At 41.5% G+C, this 12,832-nt stretch overlaps 1 long non-coding RNA gene across 1 annotated transcript; it reads right to left on the bottom strand.

Annotated features, from left to right (window-relative positions):
• Positions 1 to 5,839: 5,839 nt before the first annotated feature.
• On the bottom strand, positions 5,840 to 12,516 carry LOC114484563 (uncharacterized). The gene is made up of 3 exons (XR_003677635.1): positions 12,438 to 12,516; positions 11,886 to 11,972; positions 5,840 to 5,862 (listed from the first exon to the last, which is right to left on the bottom strand). It is a non-coding gene; the product is annotated as an uncharacterized lncRNA (long non-coding RNA).
• Between the last annotated feature and the right edge of the window lie 316 nt (positions 12,517 to 12,832).

Below are 12,832 nucleotides of genomic sequence, written 5' to 3'. Positions count from 1 at the left end.
AAAAAAAAAAAAAAAAAAAAAAAAAGAATACAGAGTACATTTCAAAGCTTTTGTTTAAATGTTGGTGAAGAATATTCTCTTTCCCATGCCCGGGCATCCGAGGGACAGCCCAGGGAGGCAGGCAGCTCCCTGGGGGCCACAGCTGGAGAGCCACTGTGCAAGGTCATCGTCAGACCCCGGGCGGCGGAGCCGATGGTGCGACACTGACGGATTTTGGATCCAAACTCACTCCTCTAGAAGAGCCAATGCCGCCTGGCAAGCTGCCGAGGCCGCCTGGGTTGGTACTTTTTTTATTACTTGAAATAAAAAGATTCCTGATGGATACAAACAGCAAATAATTCAAAAACTCCCTGTCTGATGTATTGTCACTTAGAGTTTTCTCATCATCGTACAGGTTTTAAAATATTTCAGAAAACATAAAAATTAAGTGTGAGTACAGAGAAAAATGTCTGGAAAATAGTTGTTTGACAAGAGCGGGAATTGGCGTCGGGGCTCCGGCTAAAGTCCTACCTTCCGTAAGCTTTCAGCAGCCTGAGTCCGCTGGCCTTGACGTGAAAGGATAAATGTTCCCTTTGGAAATAACACTAAAGTTTCTAGCGCCGACCTCTATTTATTTCAGTCTTAGGAAATTTGAGCGAATGTGCAATAGGCACTGAAATTTCAACTTTGCTGAAGGTGATGTTTACAGCACAGAATGATCCGTTGCCCATTTTATAGAAATCAACCTGGATGGGGCTGCGCTGGGGATGGCAGATCACTTAACCTCCTCCTCCCAGATCATAATCTCTGCTAAAGTCAAACAGTGGCCACAAAGGCTGTTGGTGATAAGAAACAGGGGTCCCTCTCTCCCTCGTACCTCCTTGAGATGAAAAGCTAGAGACGGCCATCGCAAGCAAAGCATGACAAAGTGCTTTCATTACCTGGGCTTCTAAGCAAACGGGCCATATCAAGTGGCTCAATAAGTCTCTTACTAAAGACAAGGTTCTCGTTAGGGCAGTGAAATAAAACGCCACTATACATCGTCAGTGTCGCCTCCTAAAGCTGTCACTGCTGATGGCACCATTTCCTCCATGCTTTCACATGAGCGAAATGACTAAAACATACACGCAACCACTTAACGTACCAGGTGATACCTTCTTACTGGTTAAGCTCTATGTTGCGAGTCCCTGGCGATGGGGAGTGGGGTCGTGAAATATTAGCGCCACCGCCCCCAGCCGGGCCAGCGTGCACACTTCATCCCGAAGATGCTCAGTCCCGGGCTGATGGTCAAGGCCGTCGCTGGGTATTTCAAGCTCCCTGTTACCCAAGGTCCTCTGGTGTCAGTGAGCGTGGGAGAGTCCTCCAAAAACATACACTCAGAGCGACGTCTGCATCCACTTCTTCCACTTCTCCTGGTCCCAAGCCTTACTGGGTCCCTAATTAAAGCTGCGCCCAGAAGAGCTCATCTCGTCCCAGGTACTTGCTGAGTAACAGTCAGGACAAAAGGAGGTTCTAGAGACCTACGTTTAAATTGGAGGATTTCCCTCAGGCGGTTCTTGGGTTTTTCTTTATTTTCCAGGTAACAACAACAGTTGGGCAGCCTGGCTGGTAAATGCTCTGGGGAGATCCCAGCTGACAGGGCTCAGCAGGTGATGCTGGCTCAGCCCCCTGGATCCTCCTGTTGGGCGGACGTGTGGGCACGTCCTGTGGGCACCCACCTGTGCTCAGCACGCCCTTGACAGCGGCGCCCGCAGGGTTTGATGGGTGTCTGTGAAAAGGCCGCTGTAAACATTTATAACAAAGGCCTTTTCCTCTGGCACCTGACCTTTAGGGATGAAAGGTCTGAGTGTGAGTTAAAGACGATTGTTTTTAATAAGGTGCAGGTTTAGCTCGTGGCAGGCTGCACACCTGTCCTGTGACGGTCGTGCTGCTGCAACAGCCCCTGTACCTGGGCCATCACCACCTCAGAGGGTCCGCAGAGGGCGGGCGTGTATGTGCGCGCGCGCGTGTGTGTGCGCACGTGTGTGCGCGCGCCCAGAGTGAGGGGGGCGGTCAGGGACTGACAGGGCAGAGAGAAGGTTCTGCCGGGGCTGCTAACCTTCCAAGTGTTTATCGGGGGCTGACGGGGCTGACGACACCGGTGCTCAGCTTGTGAAAGCTGGTCAAGTTGTCAACTTACAGCATTAACTTTTCTCTGTGCAGATTATCCCCAATGAAAGATTTACAGTATAGGAACGGCCTTTCATAGGAAAGTAAACTCCTGTGGCTCTCACAGATGTAAAAATGCTCGACCCCGCTCATAATTAGAGAAATACAAATTAAAAGTACAGTGAGTGGGGCTTCCCTGGTGGCGCAGTGGTTAAGAATCCGCCTGCCAATGCAGGGGACACGGGTTCGAGCCCTGGTCTGGGAAGATCCCACATGCCACGGAGCAACTAAGCCCGTGCGCCACACTTGAGCCTGTGCTCTAGAGCCCGCGAGCCACCACTACTGAGCCCGTGAGCCACAACTACTGAGCCTGCGTGCCACAACTACCGAGCCCACACGCCTAGAGCCCGTGCCCCGCAACAAGAGAAGCCACCGCAATGAGAAGCTTGTGCACCGCGGCGAAGAGTAGCCCCCGCTCGCCACAACTAGAGAAAGCCCGCGCACAGCAACGAAGACCCAACGCAGCCAAAAATAAATAAATAAATAAATAAATAAATTTATATATTAAAAAAAAGTACAGTGAATGACCATTTCTCACCTTGGTATTGAAGAGAGAAAAGAGTATGACAGGCAAGGGCAGTCCTGAGAGTGTGAACACAGATTTCACCTTTACGCTTGGCTGTGAGATTGTGAGTTGGTGCAACTTCAGTGGAAAATTTCTCTTAATATTAAAAATGCTTTTGCTCATGAATTACTATGTTTTTTACTTATAGCTATAATTCTATATGTGTCAATGTCCCATTTAAAATATATTTATTGCATCTGTTGCATTTAACAGCAAAACCTTAGAAATGGCTCCATGCTCTTCAGTGGGGGAGCGTCAGGAAATGATGGGGCATCCACTAAACAGGCACCAAAACGAAGCAGCTCAGCCTGAAGTGGCAAAGAACACCTTGGAGGTACATGTTATGATGGGATAATAGCAGGACGTGGGTGGCTACATATGGAATCCTAATACTGGTGTAAAAATAGGAGACATAATTTCACTGCAGATACAGGAACCTGCACAGTGAATCTCCAGAGCGTGTGTAATGAACACGACAGTGAACCTGGAAGGGAAACTGAGTGATGCTGGTGGCCATCCCATGTTTCAGTGAATCTGACTCAACACCAACTTTAAGATGTGCCACTAAAAAGGAAAATTAGGAAAAACAGTGTGAATTATAATGTCATGAATCTCTGGTTATAAGACATATCCCCATATTTCAAACTCAGACATGTAAAAAACATTAAAAAAAAAAAAAGCACAGTGTGGAATCGATGAAATTCTATACTTTTCACTTTATACCCTTTTTGTCTTTTGAATTTGATATTACCCATTCAAAGTAATATACTAAGATCAGTTAAATCTTATTGTTTATAGTTTGACTCCATTTAAAATGGAATAAATATTATATTTAAAGAGTTAAAAGTGTGCTAGGAATACCAACACAGGGAACGGTCAGATGGACATAATACAGTCAAATCACAGAATAACGAATCAGAGAAAATAAAACGAAACTCTCAAAGTGCTGAAGCTGCAAAGGAGAATAGGCTAGTGTATTTATTACTGCTATAACCATGAGACTGGCATGGCCTTGGTTGGTTACCAAAACAGGAAAATAGTGAAGCATTCTCAAATGTAATACAGTGAGCTGCTTCATTTCAAGAACCTCATTCTGATAAAAAAAATATTTCAGAAGTAAAGAACAAAATAATACTCATTTCCTTAAAGTGAAAAGTGTGCAAAAATACAGAAAAGAAAGGCTTCTAACTACTCTATGTGACTCTACAGAACATGGAGTTTATTTGTGTAAACCTTCTGCAAAATAAATAGTGGCACCCCTTCTGGTTTGGAATAATGATTATAATAGATAATATTTACGGGGCATTTATGATGTGTAATGAACTATTTAAGCTGCTCATACCTATTAACCGATGATTGAGGATCCAGTGTGCAAATAAATCACTTCTCTGTTCATTTTCTTGCAGAGCTACAATCTAGTTAGCTAATTAAAAATAAATGAAAAATTCTAGACCAGAAATGGAAATTTGACTCACAATTCCAGCTTAGTGGTTTAAATGACATTGCAGAGAAGTCACTGCCTTCAAAACAGCATTTTGCTATTCACGTGGAGAATTTCCATTATTCATTAGCCGGCCTTTTTATTTCATTGTGCACTAATTGGCTGTATAATTTAATTATGCATAAAACTCTAACTGATGATATTAAGGGTGCCCAAATGGCTCTATCAATCAGAAGGAACAAATTGTGATGATTATGTGGTTTTATTATGTCGCACACCAAATAAAGAAGCATATTTCACCATGTTGTATGCATTTTATTCCTAAAGATAATCAGGGTCTCAGAATCATCAAATGAATTATAAATTAAGATTCAGACGTGTGCTGGTCACTCACCTCATTAGCCTAGTAATTAAACATATATTTCCTCTGTATAATTCAAGGGTCTGGGTCTCCTGATGCCCTCACTGTATTTTAGAAAACATTAAAAAAAAACTTAGGAGACTGTTTTGTTTCTCTAGTCCATGTCCACAGCTAGCTCTCATTCTCCAGTGGAAGTAAATTGAGCTTAAGGAAATATCTGAACTCTTCATAGCCACCTGGATGTCACTGTGTTATTTTCTTGCTGTTTTACTCTTACGTCGGCTTTTATTTTTAGGAGAATTATACTTGCCCACAATTCAGAGTCGCCAACTTTCTCAAGGTACAGCAGCCCCTGTCCTCCCTCCCGCCGGCAAACAGTTCAACCCTTTTAATAAATTTCTTGGTATTTACCTCTAAAGTGTAAATATTACCCTTTAATTGCTAGTTATTGACTTTCATTTTGTGACAATAGTTATTGCATTTTGAGTACGGAAGATGGGGATTTAGCTCACTTTCACCCCTCCTCTTCCCCACAATACTTTCCATTTCTTCTTTTCCCTTTCTTTCCCATCATAATTTGCTTAGACCAATATTACCTCTTATGTTACTATGACAATGCAAAAGCTATTCACAGCCAAGACCCATACATCACAAGACTCCTTTTCATTTCCCGAACAATGCTATTGCTTTTAAGATTTGTAAGAAATTAATAAACAGAAACTTCAATTAAATAGATTTGGGGGACCAGAAGGGGAACTCTCACACTCTGATGGTAGCAGAGCCCAACCTCTTCTTTCCTGGCAAGGACTTCGCCGATGAAGAGCCATGGGCTCTTTGTTCGCTACGGCCCTCCCACCTGCCTTTCTCCCCTGCGGAAGAGTGTTCTCCTTCCCGTGCCAGGCAGGGACTTGCACGTGGCTCGCCATGGTGGCAGACCCCAAAATGCATTCTCTGCTGATCCCGAATAAACCCGTCTTTGCTGGAGAAACATCTGGCATCTGTTTGTTTCAGGTCAACACATTCTAATTTGCCCTCTCCACCCCATATGTACTTATTTATGTAGCCCTATACATTTCCTTTCAATTTGGTATTCTGTCAATTTCCTTCTGTATAACAAATATTGCCCGGAGGTTTCTGACCTGTTTCCACTGGAGCTGGTCTCCCTCGAGGTCTGTTTCACAGATGCTCTCCTGGATTTCTCCACCACCATGCTGAGGGCTACCTCCTCTTTCTTCCTTTATTGGATTCCCAGCTTCTCTCAGTTCAAGCCTTTTTGGCCTCCCCTCTGGTTTTGGTAGCATCTACTTCCTGTATCATTCCAAATATAAGCATTTAAGAATTACACTTTTTGAGAGCTGGTTGGCCCAAATTCTCTTTAAATATCATCATACTTCATGAATCCCTGCAACTGCAAGGTCTTCTCGTATTCTTACCAGTCTCGCCACTTAATGGTACCGGGAATCTGAGTCATGGCCCGGCTGGATCACTAAATATTTCTGGCTCTGGGCATGGGTATTCCTATGTTCCACTCGCTCCGCATCAGTCCACGCCACAAGCCTCCATTAAACGTTTCTTATTTACTCACATGCCCCAAGTAGCACCTGCTCCCTGAGAGCTCTTCCTCTTGTCACCTGCACCTGCTCTGTCTGTACCAGTGTCTGCCTCAACCCACGTCTATACTTGGTCCTTACCCAAGACCCTTCCTGTCTGCTTCTTTCCACATCAGTTTTCCAATTCCTAAAAGAGCTGGGGTTAAAACGATTAAAGGACCTCAGATGTCAACTCAGAAAATCATTTATTATTTCAATATGTGTTCATTTATTGGTAGTAGCGACAGAGGTCACATTAGATTAACAGCCCATTAAGAACCTTGCCAGGCTCATGTATAACAACATACAATTATCGAAATTTCACCATGTTTGGTGAAAACGGTGGCATTCCTGTGCATTTTCCTCAATGTGAAATCAATATCTTTAAACATTTCCCCCCAAGACCCTGTTTTCTGTATAAACTACTGAAACTATAAACATTATAATGACAGGAATGCTAATTTTATTAATTCTGCTTGGTAAAGTGACCTTACATTTTCTGTTTATTTGGAAATCTTAACATTTCAGATCCTGTTGGTTGATTGTTGTTCAGATCATGTGCAAGCTTGTTGTTTTTTTGTCTAGTAGTTCTATCAGTTATGGGGAGGGAGATGCTTAAGTCCTCGACTGTAATTGTGCCTTTGTCTATTTTTCCTTTCAGCTCTGTCAGCTTTTGCTTCATGTATGTTGAGGTTCTGCTGTTTGGGCCGTAGACATTTAGGATCATTATGTCTTCCCAGTAGATGACCCTTTTATCATTATGTAATGTCATTCTGTGTCTCTAGTAATTTTCTTTGCTCTGAGGTCTATTTTATCTGATATTATTATAGCCACTTCTTTTTTTAAACTTCAAAAGGGTAAATACCAAAGAAAAATAGATTAAAATGTACAATAGAATACTGCAGAAAAATTAACCAATGCAAATAAATAGTTAAGGAAATGTCTAATTAAGCAAATGCATAAAATATGAACCAGTTAATAGTCCAGAACATGCTTAATTGTATATTTCAGTCTAAGACCAATTAGCTATGGACAATTTAACAATAGTTGTTGCCGTATGTAAAATTTCAAATTGGATGGAAAAGATATACTATCATTCCATTTTGCCTGTGAGTTTTTTTCTTGATTTAATACTGGTGTACAATAAATAATATAGCTCAATTTTCTAAATACAACTTTGACATTTTCTGATTTCAATCGTTTAAGTCTACTTGTTATGCATGCAAAATCCAATGAAAATGGAAATCTTTCTATAGTAAGTGCCAAGGCACATGACACTCTATCAACTAGATATGTAGACATTTGATATCTTCCCTATGAATTCTTAGTATTTTAAACTCCATGTTACATACTTTTTTTTGCAGAGGAATTCATTTAGACTTGCAAACTACTTCTCTTTCATTCTGCATCCACAAGGGAAGCAAGGAGATGAAATCTTGTAAGTACATTTAATTTTAACTTAACTATAATTGGTTGGCATCTGTGGTCTTTCTCAAGTGATGGATCCTAAAATTTTATAATAGAATAAAATATTATCAATATTAATGAGTATCACTTTATCTTGAAGAATTATCATTGAACAAAAAAATATAGAGAAATGGGATGTCATCTCTAAACCAGTAAGAGTCAAATATTGACAGTAGTAGAAATTTTTAAGTAAAGTTAAATCTTACAAACATGATAAGAGAAACTGACAACTACCCTATGCATGTGAGTTCATCTAATGCATCTCTAAGCTTTTATCAGGTGGAGATTTTAAATCATTTTTGTGTTTCCTTGATCAACAGTGAGAGTAGCCAGTAAAAAAATGTGTGTTTGTGTGTACGTTTGTGAAGCGGCTTAAGATATTGACTTACTCCTGGTTGAGAAAGAATGAACACACTTTCCTTAAGACAATATGAAGGTACTTAGACTAAAGTGCAATGTAATGCATGCTAGTAGGGGGAATATATTCTTCAAAATGGATATTGTTGGTTATCTGTGACAAAATGAAGCATCTTGAGTTTTATTGTTATTTAATTGATGGCCAGGTTTACTGGGCATCTGCTAACTTTTCCAATACGCTTTGTGCCTTTTTGTCCTCCCGATTTCCTTGAGAAAATGCACGCTTCCAGGCCTGCCTGTGGTTCTTGCGGTATGAACCCAAGTATCTATCCTGCTCACAGAGATAAGGCTGTAACCTAAACCAAAGCTGACCAGGACTCATCTGTTGCCATTTTTTCAGCAGTAAAGTATAGAATAAAGACAGATTGGGGGTGATGACCTCCTTTGGGTCACAAGTTTCAGGCTGTGAGGTCAGCTCCTGTCCTCGGAGAAGTCAGAGGATGTTAATCTAACACACAGCAGAAGAGAAAGATATAAAAGCATGAAGACAGAGTCCAGATTGCCATGTAAAATCAGTTCTTAGTCGTAGTCCTTAGAAATGATGTATTTTTTCCTTTCTATGCTTGCTACATTCCTCTTTTTTTTTTTTTTTTTTTTAAGCTCAAGCTTCTGTCACTGGCGTCCAAAAATCCTGACATATGTACTCAGGGCAGAACCAGGAGTTCCACAACTCCTATGCAGGGAAAGAATGAACTAGAATTAGATGCCCACTTCCTTCCTTCCTTTTTCTCTACTTAAAGTCTACAAACTTTGTGGAAAAACAATCAGATGCTTACGTGGCTGAAGCTCGGGATCGCTTTCCTCTTAAGGAATAAAAGCCCCTTTGTATAAAGGTGATGACAATGTCCTAGGGGAAAGGGCAAGTTAATGGGAAGATAAAACTTGGTCTCTCCTCAGGGTAGTTATTTTCTGAAGTTAGCTGAGCCTTGAGTTAGGAACTGTGTGTGTGTCCACTAGCAGTTGGAGTCCTGTATTTGGCAAATCTTAAAAGAAAAAACCCAAATGTTAACGGGAATAATGAATGCCTCTTCTACCCAACTTGATTTGGGATCAAGAATGACACAGGGGACCTTTGGATAGATTGAAACTCAGAACCCTACATGGCTCTCAGCAAGGGCAGAGCAGAGATTCACAGTGTTGGAGAGAATGTAGAGAATCTTGCAGAGAGGCCACAAGGTGAAGCATCTGGATTGCCTGGGAATTGGGTAAAACGTCCACTCTTTAAGATGGGAAAGCAGAGGCAGAAACATTCAGGTTACGCAGGAAAGTATCACCTAAAAATTAGGTAAAGACTCAGCTGTGCATGGAAGCCATAGCTAAAGAGGGTTGAAATCCTTCTCAGAAATTTCCATCCCCCCATGGAAGACCTCAGGTCATCTGTGGAACCCCTAAGCTTCTTAGAACACAGCTTGGAAAACACTCATCTCACCCAAAACCCTAAATGGAAAAATTTTTTTAATTTTGAAAAATCTGTACCTTTAGAGAAGTTAGGTGAACAGCCAAAGTTAACAACTACATTTGATCTGATAAAACAACTGCATCTCATGGAGACTACCTGTCATGCAGCTCATGTTGAGTTTCAGTTTAAACTCGTACAGATCGTTTTGCTTCCAGTTCATCAAATATACAGGAAAATGTCAAACCCATCAAAAGGAGCTCTGGAAGCTCAGATGTGAGCAGAAGCCTGAAGATACAGATTATGGAACAGCCTTTCCTTGAGGTGATTAAATTCAACTGGGTATAGTTGCGATTTCTAGCTGTCGACGTTGGCAGTTGTCTGGCGAGCAGTGTCCGTTCTTTTCTGGGGTCCAGCGTTCCATAATGGCCGCTGAAATGCCCGTTCAGAACATCACAGGTTTTTATTAACTCATTACGAAGAATCCCAGTGGTTTTCTGCATAATCAGTTGCATAAACTCATATTACCTTTCAGGAAACTGTGTGTGAATTGTTCCCTGCTCTGGACTCCTGCAGAAAGATGGTCATAATTCTAGCAGAGCCTTTACCAGCCTCTGAGAAATTAATCTGCTTATCTGCTTCCACTCCAATTTAGACGCTGTTTTCAGGGAACAGCAACATTTTATTTACTTGCGTTCCTTTCCCTTTTCCACACTCGGCGCTTGTCACTGGGTAGGTACTGTATATTCAAAACCTAGCTCATTTCTCAAAAGAGAAAAAACTATATATATATTTATAAGATATGTACATATTTAATACATATATGCATGAGTGTCTAATATATATTTTAGAGAAAATACACGGTATAATTATTGTTGTTATTTATTATATTATTTTATCGTGTTATTGTCATAATGAACTGACCACCTTTGAGGCCTGCAAGCTGAGATTTAAAGAGGCCTCACAAGCCATTTAACACCCATTCAATTACTGAGCCCAACCAATACATACGAATTTCTGCTCCAAAATACATTTGGCAAATATTTATTAAGAACAGTCTGATGAGGCCCTGGACTGGGGTTTGGGAGTCCAGCGGTGAAGAGCCCAGCAAAGCGGGGGACATCCCTGCCTGCCCTGCAGAGCCTGGGCCTCCCCCGTCCCTGCCTGACTTTGGGAGGAATTTCCACCAGAACTTGGTTGGGGAGGATCTCTCAGGACAAAAATGCTACGGGCTCCACCTCCTCTTACCATGCTGAGGTCCTGGAAGCTTTCATTTTCAGAACGGTGAACTCAGAGGGAAAGACTGGAGGCGGACGGTTTTAGCCCACGGAAATGGCTGCCTTTTCTGAGCCCTGTGAGACGCGGTTGTTGTGGTGAGGACGTAAAGGCTGAGATGACTGTGCGCCATTTTGTTCCTTAACAGACTACGTAAGATGTCAGGACGGGTTTTCGAAAGAACAAATCTCAGCCTCCCCATTCCGGCGCAGCCTCTCTCAATTATGTTTTTGAGACTAGAAATAGTATCTAAAAACCCCAGTTATCTGAGCTTGTTATTGGTTGTCTGAACTGTTTGGGTAGCTCATGCCAGGGGTGACAGGAACCACTGCCTCAGACCCAGGGACCAGGTGCCCTCACTTGTTTCCCCAGAAGCCACCGAATTCCATGAGCCCAGCTTGTTACTGTAAATGTCATCACCCATTGGTTTTCTAAGCTAATTTGTCCAAGCAAAGTTCAGTACTTTATAATTGAAGAACTAAACCTCAGCTTTTATTTTACCTTCTAGTTAACTCCAAAAAGAATAATATTTTTAAAAGAATAATGCATGTGCATACAAACGCACATGCAAAGAGAGAGAAAACAACTTCTTCACAAATATTTCAGCATAAGCATCATACATATTTTTCCTGGTCTTATTGGACCTTCCAAAGCTTCTCTGAAAAGAACTGCTGGTCCTGATTCTATTAACAAGGTGATGGAGAGAACTTGTTACTGTCTCTGTTCCCAAGGCTCTCCCTTTCCAGTTTCTACTCCAAACGCACCTAAAAACAATCATTGAAGTTTTACGAGAAAAGCGTAGTAGGTACTTTTCCATTAGCAGAAAGTAAAATTCCTTTTGAATACACTGTGAGATGCAGATGTTTCCCTCAGCAAACTATCCATACGAAGGATCAGACCTTGCTTTTAGAATGTGAGGCCTTTACCAGGCCTCAAATCATTTAGCCCCCTACAAGCTGCAAGTAAATTGATAAATTAAAATGAATGCAAAAAAACTGACGTCCAGAAAGTTTAAAGGACAACCCCAGGGCTTCCTTACTTCTCAAGCTGTTCCTCATGTCCAGGAACCTTTTCAGAGTTTCGTACGTATAAGCCTTTAGAATCAGAATTGGGGAAGTGGCCTGGCTTCTGTTTACCAAGTAAAAGAAGAACGAAAAGTCAATAACAACCACAACAAAAAAACCCACCTGCAAATGTTTCTCCCTGTTCCTCCCCGTCAGCAATCTGGCTTCCTCTTCCTTTGCTGTGACAGAACCCTTCTCTTTTCACCAAACCTTTACAAAATTGAGAAAAGAAGCTGGAAAGCGATGCTTCTGTGATCTCTGGTCTCCAATGTATTCCCTCCCCCGGTGGTTCAGAATAGGACTTCCTAACCACGAAGTACGTGGGGAATTCATAGCTCACTGGTTAAGGTCAAATAAATGTCAAATGTTTGTGTGCCCGCCAACATAGCTGCACAGTGAGACTGATGCCGTAGGTACTGGGACACGAATCGTGGCACCAGGCCAACTATCACCTACAGAGATGCAGCACGCGGGAGCCTTTATCACACGTGTGTGACTGTGTCTGTGAACAGACCCCTGTTCCCTAACAAATACAAAACGGCATATTTGTAGAACCATGACATAACTTGTCCCACCTTGGATAGCTTTGCATATCTTCATTGATTTTTAAATATTATATAGATGATTTCATAAAAGAAACACACCTATCGGATCAATCATCTTACATTATCACACCTGTAATCCCAATCATGAAAGGGTATTTTGTTCCTTTGCTTGTGAAACACGTTATGACTGTTCCCAGATTCACCTAGCAGGATACACACCGGATGCCAGCCAAGACATGATAAGGGCAATTCTGAAAGAAGAGAAAAAAATACAAATTCATTAATTTATGTGTTAAAAATTAATAATTTCATACTAATCTCGATGCAGTATATTCCGACAAGAAATGAAAAGAGCCTAACAAGGGTCAGGGATAGACAAATCATTAGGACAGATTTTGGATTTCAGAAGTAAACCCACGCAAATGTAAAATATTAGCAGGTCATCGAGGCAACATTTAAAATTAGATGTAAAATCTGGATTGTTACATAAATAGTGTGGAATTATTGACTAGTCACGGGGAAATA

The sequence above is a fragment of the Physeter macrocephalus genome, chromosome 20 (genome assembly GCF_002837175.3).
Source record: "Physeter macrocephalus isolate SW-GA chromosome 20, ASM283717v5, whole genome shotgun sequence".
In the NCBI taxonomy this organism is placed as follows: Eukaryota; Metazoa; Chordata; class Mammalia; order Artiodactyla; family Physeteridae; genus Physeter; species Physeter macrocephalus.
This window is presented reverse-complemented; position numbering and strand designations above follow the sequence as displayed.